This window comes from Dicentrarchus labrax, unplaced genomic scaffold (genome assembly GCF_905237075.1).
Source record: "Dicentrarchus labrax unplaced genomic scaffold, dlabrax2021, whole genome shotgun sequence".
NCBI lineage: Eukaryota > Metazoa > Chordata > Actinopteri > Moronidae > Dicentrarchus > Dicentrarchus labrax.
Genome location: NW_026136720.1, coordinates 8,524,860 through 8,537,021, shown reverse-complemented (window position 1 = coordinate 8,537,021; position 12,162 = coordinate 8,524,860). Strand labels below are relative to the sequence as shown.

Sequence of the window (12,162 nt, the reverse complement as noted above, 5' to 3'; positions counted from 1 at the left end):
ATTAGAAGGCATAGTATCCTTTAGTCATGGTCTTCAGTGTGTGTGTGTGTGTGTGTGTGTGTGTGTGTGTGTGTGTGTGTGTGTGTGTGTGTGTGTGTGTGTGTGTGTGTTAAGTCCATAATACAGTAAATCCTTCAATTTCACAAATGTATCTTTTGAAAATATGTTGAGTTTCAAAACAATGACCTGAGAGGAAATGTGGGTATTGAGTGTGGGTTGGGGGGCTAATAGTTGTGCTAGATCTACTGAAAGTTGACTGACTTCTATTGATTTGACTCACCAGTTTATTTGCCAATCAACAGTGCAGAGTGACAGGAAATTTGGAGTGAGAAAGGAAGAGGGTAAATAAAGGTCGATCAACATTGAAGCAAGGAGCTTGCAGTTATATGGTAACATTAATCCACCACGAGTCCCCAGAAAGATATACAACAGGCTATTAACATGAACTAAAAGTGCAGACTGGGCATTGCAAGGCCAACTAATAATCCCACAGTTGGCAGAGGTGCTTTTAGGCTTAAGGAAGAAATATTACTAGAAACACAAAAACACCTAACCATTGTCTTTAATGTTGACATACAAGCTCAGATAAATCTGTAATTTTTAGTTACTCAGTTATGTACAGTCTTAATTAATTAATCATGACATAACACAATTTCTACTATAGATCAGATTGTATAGACAAACTATAAAAAAAGTAATACAACCCAGGATTATGACATTTTTCACACAAATTCTGCAGGCAATTGATGAGACAGCCAGCTCGCCCTAAATAGATACCTATTTAGAAGAAGAATAGAAGATAGAAGATTTATGATCTGCATTTTATTCCTTTACAATGAGTTTGGAATTAGTTCTTGCAGTTGACACAGCTGATGTCGGTAATTTATGGAGTATGGTTCACTCTATCCCTCTGTTATTGAAGTCCTCCATACAATTTCATTTTAAAACGAAAAGTAGTCAGAGATGAGCAGAGACGTTGATTCTATTGTTCTTTCTTCCTTGTAGTAACGTGTTTGTTTGTTTGTTTGTTTTTCCGGAAGCTGCAAATAGCAATCTTAAACCCAAAAAAGCACACACAGAAAAGTGTAACCCCTTAACATTCAGTCTCTGGCTTTTTCAAGCAGTGGCTGGGCTTAATTACCTCACAGCAGCAGATTATTTTAGACTACGTGTAAACAAAGTACCATGTAGAACTTATTGTCTCTGCTTAATTAAATTCCCTACTTGACTGAAAAATGCTCAGTCATTGTCAGTTGAGTATTTTCGTTTAATTACTTCTCTTTGCCATTGGCTGCTCCCAACGTTGTCCTATATTTTTTACTTTCAACACAGTTTTCTGTTCATGCAGTGTCTGATGCTACAATGTGTATGATCTTCTTCAGCTAAATAGTTAATGTAATAATGATTAGAAACATACAAAAACAGATGCTGCACGGAAATTCCATCAAGTAAAGGCTCTGGTACCTAGTAAATGAACGCAGTGTCTGTGATCTGAAGACTGTATTCCGTGATTAGTAAAGTGGTTGCGTATTCATCTAGTGCAGTAATGTGTGACACTGGTGGAGGTTCCTGGTGGGCAATTGGCCCCAATCCAAATGCAGATCCTGCATATATTATAATAATCGTGCTTCCGCCTGATACTGTGGGCCATGCTGCTTGCCTCACTTCAGAGCTCAAGCACAAGCAAGGTGACATTAGCGTGCTCTTGCTGCACAGGCCCTGATGGACTCTCGTGACACATCTTTTTATCTATTTTCTGCTTGAGTTGCAGTGAAGCTTATGGATTTTCTCTCTTTCAGGTCTGGGGTTGACCACCCTGGTATAACTACTGTACACCTCAGAGTTGTGGCTGCATATTTATATTTTTGTCAGCCAATTTTACTAAATTAGTGTTTAGTCTGTGTACTCCATTGTGTGCATGCACTTACAGTTCACAACGAAGGATAAACATTAAGGGATTTATTATGGGAAGATTTGTTCTTGCACTATGTCATCCCTATAAGAAAAACAATCTTGTTTAAAGTTATTTTGGTTGATCAAAAGGCGTTTTTTGATTTTCAGAAGTCAGTGCCATGAAAGTAATTAAAGAAACAAAAGCAATTTCAGCTTTATTGTTCTCTCTGTTTGGATCCTCAAAACAACATTTCAATGATGTAATTCTTTTCATGTCGCTGTGAAACTTTAAGGCTTGTGAAAGTTATCACCCCCCTCTCCCTCCAAAAGGGTTGACCTGAAAAACACTGCCAGCCAAACTCATTTGAACAACATCAATGAAGGTGACCCCTGAACAGCAGGGCGCACATTGCAGTGGCAATGCTTCAAATGCTATTTAGCTGAAAATCAGATGATCCTGCTTTATTCTCATTGAGTTCTTCTGTCAAAGAGTCATTTTGGAGATATAGTTGTGGGTAATGTTGCAATTAGTGATGTGTTCTGCATTTAATTTTTCCCAAAATGAGGTTCTGTCAGAGCAAAGGCAATATGTGAGCTGGGGACTGTGTAGGCCAACGAAAGAAGAAATCACTTTGACCATGATTTGAATTGCTAATGAGAAAGACCTTTACTAGGCCTTTTCTGCAATCTAAAAGCTGCTGTTCACCTTTATAATCGAATGCAATTTTAGCTGTTATAATGGCACTTTAAAATACCTTACACCTAAGATGTTTATCGGAGATTATTGGTCTCCCTCATACTTTAAAAGGCAATCCTTACTGCATGTATTCTCTGCATATATTTTACAGTTTACTCTTAATGACTCTTTTGTAATTGCTAATGCTGGCAATTACACGATCGCCTCCTCTGCCCTATTCACAACCCACAACAACAAACCTCTAATAGCGCATTCACTGTATGTATGGCAAAAAATGGATGAGAGTGGCGCTGCACTCTATCCCTCTATCCGTCACTATTTATAGCCCAAACAATTAAGCTGAGAAGACCTTCATTAGCCTGCTGCTATTCAGCGGGACCCTGAGTCGCCTTGCCAGCCAGCCAAACAGGTGTTCCTTAATAATCACTGCTGAATTGCCAGCAACACTGGTTTGCGATTTTCCCTCCATATGTTTCAAGCTGTTAGCAGTCCTCTGCTGAGAAATGAATGACTTTCTAAGCCTCATTACAATATCTTACAGTACTTACAGGTGGCTGTTGGCTGGCAGTCTGACCCTAATATAAGACAAACTAGCAATGTTTGTGACATTTAGCCACAGCCTCAAAATAACACACATCACAGTATTTATTACCTCCAGAAATTATTACTATGTCAACAGTATTATGATCAAAATATAAAGTTATTGTCATGCCTGTATATTCCTACTCCAACATCCATCTTTTACTCTTGGAAAATTGCCTGTGTTTGCTTTTCTCTGAAGGATTATACAGTACAGTATGCAGTATACAGTATTTTTATGAGGATGTTAGCACTGTGTGGATATGCTGTGGTAAGGGATACATATTTAGAAATGTAAGGATATATTCACTATGAAGCACATTAATTACAACCAAAGGCACATTATTTACAACTAAACATATATGGCCATTTTTAACATCGCAGATAAGGGAGCAGGCTGCAATTCTCCACTGCAGTGGTGCTAAAAGCCCGGAGATCAGAGGCTGCCAGAGGTTTTCTAAATACAGCAGTGGCATGCCCCAACTCCAATTAGGCTTTGGTTCATTTGTTATCTCATCAAGCAGTGATAAAATATAATCACTATGGAATGAATATTGAGGGTTTGGTTTTGGTAATCTTCATTTTTCACCGAACCATAACTGCACATGCATGCAATGTGATAAAAAGTATGAAAGTCCTCAAAAGCAAATTGTATACATGGAAAATATAGAATGGAATCAAGTATTTTGTTTGAATATTTAAAAATCCACAAATGGATTCAAGGCACCCCAGAACTGCTTTGAAATGTATTAAAGCAAAGCCCTAATTTCTATTGAAAGACATGTGTGTGCTAGTTATTTTATTTCTAAAAATCTGTAATTGTTTAAAAGGAAATTGTAGTATTTTTTTTTTTTTTCAACTTTGGTCTTTTTCTCATAATTGTGGTCTTAGTGACTCCAGCAAGCAGGCAGGCTGACCCAGTTGAAGCTTTCCAAGAAAGCTTACATTATTAAAATGCACCAAAAAAATGGTTTTCTCTATAAAGTTCATTTTGTGTAATTAGTCCACAAAAACAAATGTGGCCACACAAAATTCATGTCTCCATAATCTCCATATTCACCACAACTTCCTCTGTGCACCAAACAGCCAGTGATCTTATATCACTGATTCACGATAGTTATACAGCATATGGACATTATTTGTGGAAGACTGAGTGGCCCCATATTTGGGGTGCTGTAAATTCAAATCGAGGATTGTATATCTGTACCTTAGTTCTTTGTACCTCCTGGACTATCTGGACCTTTCTGCTTTAAGCCAATGTTTGGCTGGGCTGTATAAAGCTCATTCTATGGTAACTCAAACACAACAATTCTTATTTGCAGGTGATTATACACTTGAAAACACACCTATTCATGTTATATTCCATTTCTGCCAATACCGTAGATTATCCTAAATGTTACACACTGGACCTTTTAAAGGAGATGAGAAGAGTTAATGTGATTGGACAGTGTGAAAGCCTGCCCAAACTTCATCTGCTGATAATTTATTCCTCCCACTAACAATGTATTCAGTCTGCTTCAGCCCCTTTCCCAGATTGTACCACACTATAAGAGACTTGTGCTTAACTCTGGTTACCAAAATGAAATGTACTTAATTCATTAATTAATAATTAATTGCACTTTATCCCTGAGTACCTGCTTGCTTTTACCTTCGCAAATATATTCCATTATTTCTACAACATTCTACCTTAGCACTGATTGGTAGTCTCTAGGTAAGCCACTTGTTCTTGTTCAAATAAGTGCACTTCTTTTGGACAAGACTGTGGCTTTACTCTTGTAATCACTTCTAAAATAAAATAATGGCCATATGTAAGCCCTGTTGATGTGTTTTTCTGCTAAATCAACCAGAGAATTTATGCCATAGGGAATTTGTAAGCGTTATCTATTAAGTACACCTCCTCTTGCTTATTCTGGCTGTCTTAACACACTTATCTAGTAAGCTTGTTGTATTGCATTACCATCGTAAGCTACAAATGTTCCTCTACACTTCATACAGTTTTGTAGGCTTGTTTGAGCACCTATCATATCCAGAGCTTATGTGTGTTTCACCTACTGCTGAAAGGTAAAAGGAAAAAAAAAAAGATTTGAGTACCCAATGACACATTGTTAAAGAGAAATACAAATAAATAAAACTAAAAAGTCGGTGCTGTTGAGCAGTGTTATGACCCTGCAATTTATATATCATTGAAACATAAATCACACTGCTTTGTCTTCCTATAATTGCATTTGCAGATGCAATGAAAAACTCCACCTTACACAGTCTGTATTTTTTCTGAATATACCAAATACATTGGTGCACAAGGTAACTCACCTGGTAGAGTGCAAGTAGGCATTGCCACAGCAGCCAGGGTTCGATTCTATCCTACAGGTCTTTGCTGCATGCCACATATATATATATATATATATATATATATATATATATATATATAACATCCGGTAATGAGGCGTTAACCACGTTAAATGATATCTTCCACCATGATAAGGTGATATTTCCATGCATTTAGTCACTATCTAGCTGCAACATTAAACCAGTTTAAATAGAGCTGTCAGTCTGCAGTCTTGGTGTAATTATGATGAAATACTAATTAGGGCAGACCTGACCTGTGCTGACATGCCCACGCTCTCAAATGTCTACTCCAGATGGCAGCAGGTACAAAGGATGCCTGGGGAAGAGGCCTTTTTCAGGGTTGTCTGCATTAGCACTGGGAGGACCTGTCCTATTAGGTTAAGATTCTAAACATGTCTCATTTGGTTTATACTTCAAATGAACAATCTGGCCAACGTGTGAAAAGATTATGTCTGTTGAAGAGAACTGAGTTAGAGGGCTGTAACAGGATTGGGATCCCATGGGTGCTTCGAGAACCAACAAAAATGCTGCGAGCGCAGTATATTACTCCAGGAGGATAGCAGCAGGTGATCAGCACCACAGTATGGACTTTCAGAAGCTCTTATTGCTGAGCTAATATTGCATACATTGTTGTACGGTAAACTGTATTTCTCCAAATAAAGTTTCCATTTAGTTATTTAGATTAAAAAAGCACAAGGAGTTTAAACTCCCCAAACTTCACTGCACCTGTTCCACACTACAACTGCTAAGCTGACAAGGACAACAGCAGCAGCAAGGCATACAGTAGAAAAAAGGAGTGAAAAGGTCAGTTTACTCTTTCGCTTGTGATACATGCCACTTTACTGTTCACCATGGGAAACTATAGTGCATTGATAAGCACTGAAATGTACACAGAAACCTCATCAAGTCTGATGAGACAGTAACTGAATGAATTGCACATCTCATGGAACTCTTGTAGGATCAGGTCAAAAGCCTCTAGACGGATTTTATTACACTACCAACAAATACACAATTTGCCCAATTATCAATTTGATACTTTAAAAATAAAGATATTACTGTAAGGAATGAAGCAGCAAGAAGTCACACACATGAATCCACATGCACATTTAAACACACACATCTTGTGCTTGTCAAGGTCTATTACAATGTGTGTGATATTTTCCATACTAGTAGCCATACTAGTTGTTATCATTCCTAACATGGACACATTGCTTCAAAGAAGAAAGATTAGACAAGAAACATATGCGATCAGACAATAATAGCTGCTTTTAACAAGAGCTGCAACTAAGGATTATTTTTATCATTGGTGAATCTGCCAATTATTCTTTCAATTAATAGTTTGGTTTATAAAATGCCAGAAAATAGTGAAAGATTTCTCAAAATTATGGAGAACCCAAGTGACATAATCAAACAGCTTTATTTGTCCAACAAACAGTCCGAAACCTAAAGATATTTATTTGACAACAATAAAACAAAGAAAAGCAGAAAATCATCACATTAGAGAGGCTGTTACTCTGGAAAGGGTTTTCTTAAAAAATAACTTATTATAATAATATTATGAAAATGTTTTTTTGTTTTGTTTTTATCATTAGACTAACTGATCCACTAATTAGTTTGCAGCTCTATTTAAAACAAACCCCCTCTAGGTTGAACAAACTTGTGTCTAAGGGAAAATAAAATGGCAAAAAGTAAAGTTGCTGTTCAAAATGTATATCTACAGACTGACTTCCTGTTCAACTTTGACCTACGGAACTGGTTGTATTTGTGTGCCTAAAGAGTACTAAACAGACTGAGAATCAAGTACACCATACACACACAGAGTTTAATCTCCAAATAAAGTGTGTTAGATAATCTGGCTCAACTGTTGATTAATGTCTGACCACTCATGCTTCTTGGCTGTTTGTTTATAGCATGTTCCTAATTAATCTGGGGAAATACCCACATTGGTGTGCATATGTGTAACCATGGTTTCCAAATAATTTGCATTGTACCTATCAATTCGTTTGCTGAACAGATTGCATGATGAGCACATTGATTTATTTGTAGTTTAGCTCTTGAATTCATGCTAGAATCAGATATGTAACAACACAAATTACTAGTGGTTGATCAATTTGCTTTCACACCACAAACGAACCCCTCCAGGGTTCGACTGAAAGCAAGCCCAGACCCCCACCCTTTCTTGATGATCTCGGCCCACTTGTTTGGTCCCGCATCCAAGTGCAATTGCTGTGTTCACATAAGCCCAAATGAAGCAATCTTTGGGGGGAGATGAGCATGATTGATTTTGAAACTACTGCTGCAAACGAGACAGGTGTGAATACACCCTGGGACTCAAGTTGAAATGAAGTGCTTCTCTAAATTGGAGAGGTGCTTCATTTAGTTTTCATCAGTTTTAAATACTGATTTAATTACAACCTATAGCGTTTGTTCTTTGAAAAAGCACTGGTATGGTTTGATAAATACATTTTACTTAAAAGAGAAAATATATTACTTCAGATAGGACAGTTAAAAAAATTAAAGCAAAAACAGCATTTGATCTATTATTGCAGCAAATGTATTTGAAGTGCTTGGTTTGTACTTATCACTGTTGTAACATGAGTACACATCAGTAGATTTAGGTAAAAGCCAGCTGTGGCTCACTCTAGAGGTCCACCGGTGTGCTCCTGTTTCTCACTTGTTTTTGATGCTGTTCCTATTGTTTTCCTTGTTCAATAATATATGGCACATATGCTTGCTACTGAGACTAATGTTTTCGGTGTGGGATTTGTGCTGGATTAAGCTTCAAAAGAATGGCTGACAGTCTATTGTTCAATGCTGGCATGCTCAGTTCCCCCATAGGGATGCTGGTTTAGTGCAGTTTGGGTTTTGTAAGAAGAAAATAGAACCAATATTATGCAATCTAGTATTATTTGACATTGTTTAGAGTATGCAGTTGGAAGCATACCGGCTGATGGCTATACAGTGCAAACTGTGAACAACAACTCATGTGTGACGGTTAAAAAATTGTGCTGCACTGCCACAACTCATCAGTGCATTCAGTGCAACCAGATATAGTATTGTTTACCACAATGACATGCGACACACATCCTTTTATAATGAATGACGAGTGAATAAATCAGATTCTGCTTACTTTTTCAAGTGATCCCTGTCTTGATGGAAGGACTTCATCAATTGAACTAATTGAAGTATGTTTGCTCTGATTTTGATGACGCATATAATTTCATTATGCATGGGTGAATGCTTTTTCTAATATCTTAATCAGCAGCAATTACCAGCCTTTCATCATCACGTCACTGCATCAAGAATCACAAGTGGCATCAAGGGTTGCGCACACATGGCTCATCATCACATGCTCTCTCAGGGGTACAGCGCTTGTCCAGCATCTCAGAGGCCCTGATTGCATACAAACAGATGATGGTGTAATCTAAATGTGTGTGCAATGCTCCCTCTTATCTCAACAAGCCTCTGGGTGACAGAGGAGTGTGATTGCAGTAAATAGAAACCGCCCACCACCAGTACTCCAGTCCTCTAGGACACAGGCCACCAGTGTATGGTGTACTTGATTCTCAGTCTGTTTAGTACTTGACAATTACGGTAATGTGTAATTATAGTTGATACAGTTAGAGGTTAGACAAGACTGAACAAGAGGCAGGGACCTGTGATTGACATCCAGATGTCCTGATATGGATCACATGGATTTTTTATGAAGTTAGAAGACAGTTTCCAGCAGAGACAATGTTCATCTTTCCAAGGGAAAAGCAGTCATTTATTTTGTAACCTGAGCAGTAAGTCTCTCACACAGAGAAACACAGTGTGTTCAACAATTTGCATTTCACCACCAACATCAAACATATGCCATGCCTAGTGCCGCATATAGTGGTAATATTTGACACAATGAATAACCTGAGATATTCAGATAGACTTTGATCTGTTTTATATTGAACGACTGTGTGTGCTGTAACAACCGTTCCACTATGCACAGCTCTGACAGCTAAGAAATACCAGTCAACAAGCCATGTGCAAGCACGAAAAGCAGAGAACCCTGAAGAACAAACTGAACATCCCTTTCCTCTTCCTATGTATCTGGACATAACTGTTCAATACAAGCTCTCAGACTCAAAGTAATGAATTATGCTGATGACGAACAGGGTGAATCATGTCATTCCTGACAGGTAGCTCTTGCAGGAGGGCACTGTAGCTTAGCAACACAATTACAACAAGTTAATCTTGGTGGAGAAGCCTTGCCATGCATCAGTTATTGTCAATTGTATGCTAGTGTACAAGTATAAGGCATCACTTGCAGACAGAAACTTGTTGAAATAAAATGCAGTAAAAAACAATGCACAGTGAGATAAAAAAAAATAGAAACAAATATATTTAGTAGATAATAAATGCCTGGCTTAGGACACTACACATTGTTTTACAGTGATATCTGAGGTGCTGATGTAAGAAACAGGTAATTATATTCAGCAGATGTCTGTTCAACAGCCAGAAAACGTGTGTGCAAAAGTTTGAAACTTATATTACTCACCAGTGTGTTTCACATCTTAGTCCTGGGCATCCCTCAGGAGGAAAGATTCACCAGTGGAACTGAAGCAAAAAAAAAATTTGTAACTTTCTTCTTCTTATAAAGCAAATTTACATTTGCTCCTCTGTTTTTCTTCTCTGGGTTTTCTCCCCACATTGACCCAAAAACTCAATAGCCATACAAGAAAAGAAAAAAGCTAAGCTTAGGGCCTATTTGAAGCACTTCTTGTGTGTGCTTCTCAAGACCAATAACTCCCTTGACTTCTTTTCACTGGATGAGACAGAGCTGTGACAAAATCCCTGGAGATCGCACAGTCAGGAGATTTGCATAATGTGCAGAATGCCTCTTGAGTCTTCTGCTGGTACTAATGTCTGACCTGTGGAGAGACTAGCACTGATTCTCATTCAAGCTTCCCTTTGACATGAATACCCGTTCAAATCAAGACAGAAGAAAGGATAAAAGACGGACTGAAGATTATCAGGAGGAAAAGGGAACTGATATGATGCGAGGCAAAACTGGAAAAGCCAACATAGTATTCCAGAAATCATATTGCTGGTGGCATTGGAGAGGTCTTGTGCTCCCGGTGTGTATCCCCTGCGCCGCTGCCTCTTCGTGTCCACCTTCTCTCCAGCTGTGGTGGAGGCACTGAGTGATAGAGCAGTGCTGCTGCTGCCGCTGCTGCTGCTGCGTCCTTCCTGCTACAGCAGCACTCTCTGCTCAAATAAATGCCTGGTCTGTCACAGTTCTCTGCTGCAACGCATTAGATTCATCCTTCCTCTCTCCCATACACTCCCTCCCTCTTTCTGCCCTCCTCCCTCCTTGCTCACTCTCCTTCGTTCACTTGCACTCAGTCACACGTGAGGAGACACAGTGGGAGCCTAGAATACAAATAGGCTGTCTTCCTTAAAGACGTGATTGTGCTCCTTGAATTTGATGATTTTTTTTTAAGTCAGTATGAGGGGATGGATAGAGTATATGGGATCTCTAGATCCCTGAATTGCTGTCTTTGATCTGCCTTATCTCCAATGGACTAAGCTGTCTACGAGGGTTGCTGTGACTCTGGACAGCAGACTATTCCTAACAAGAAAAAAACCAGAGCAAGTGGAATTAATCAGAAGTCTGTTTCAGGGATCTCAGCTGTTGAGAAGTACTGGTTTGATTCTGGGTCTGTGCATAGTGACACTGGTTTTTATGTAGTGGCATTTCTGTCCTAAACAAATCAACACTTCTCTAATGACAAAACACACTAAAAAGCCACATTCACTTAATATTTAAATATTCCCTCCAGTATTATGACATGAATAGTCTGATTGGAACAATAATTTGTGTTGTTGAGACAACAGGGACCTTTAAATATAAACTTGTTAATTTGGTTAAGTTGGTTTAACCAGTTAAACTCACAACAAAGGATTAAAGTGCAGCACAAAAGCTTCCCTTTTCTTGAGATCCCTGGTTAGCACACCACTAACAAGAGTAAAGTTAGCGTCTGCAGCTTTCCACACAACGTCTGTCAGCTGACTCTACAGGAGCGACAGGAAGGAGAGTTAACCCCTGAGCCGTTGACTCTGCAAAACAAAGCGACGGAGCGAAACGCCTTTTCTCCTGCAATCTGCACCAACATACATCGCACAGCTAAGACTTTTTAGACGCAGGAAAATAACTCTTTTCAGTCTGGCTACCAGGACCACCGGCTGAAGGACGTTGCACACCCACAGCTCTTCCTGCCCCTTCTGTCACGACCTGTTGGTAACGTTGTTATGTTGATATGATGATTAATTGAGACAGTTCAAAGGTGATGTTACTTTAATGTTATGCTTCACACAGACACCGTCTTTACCGTAATTAACGCCCTTTTTAACGGCATCGTTAATCTAAGATCTTATACACACACATACACCTAAATTTGGCCTAAACCTCATCAACGCACGAGGAGAGGAAAAATCAAACACTCCCGCTCCTCACATGCTCTTTGTCTCCAACCAACACGTTTCATGCGTAGCTTAAACACACGGTCAGAGAGAACAAAGACATCATCTTTTCTTTTCGCAACCCCCAATGCACACACACACACTCTCACACACATACACAGCTTTTACTTTAGTTAAGTTCCTTTTTCGTT

General features: G+C 38.8%; 1 protein-coding gene across 3 annotated transcripts in view; it reads right to left on the bottom strand.

Annotated features, from left to right (window-relative positions):
* The window catches only part of lrrc4ca (leucine rich repeat containing 4C, genome duplicate a), a 171,108-nt gene extending 160,341 nt beyond the window's left edge, over positions 1 to 10,767 (bottom strand). For all 3 annotated transcript variants that reach the window (XM_051383573.1, XM_051383574.1, XM_051383572.1), the window contains exon 1: positions 10,047 to 10,767. The gene's annotated coding sequence lies outside the window, so the exon portion shown is untranslated. The remainder of the gene's footprint in view (positions 1 to 10,046) is intronic.
* Between the last annotated feature and the right edge of the window lie 1,395 nt (positions 10,768 to 12,162).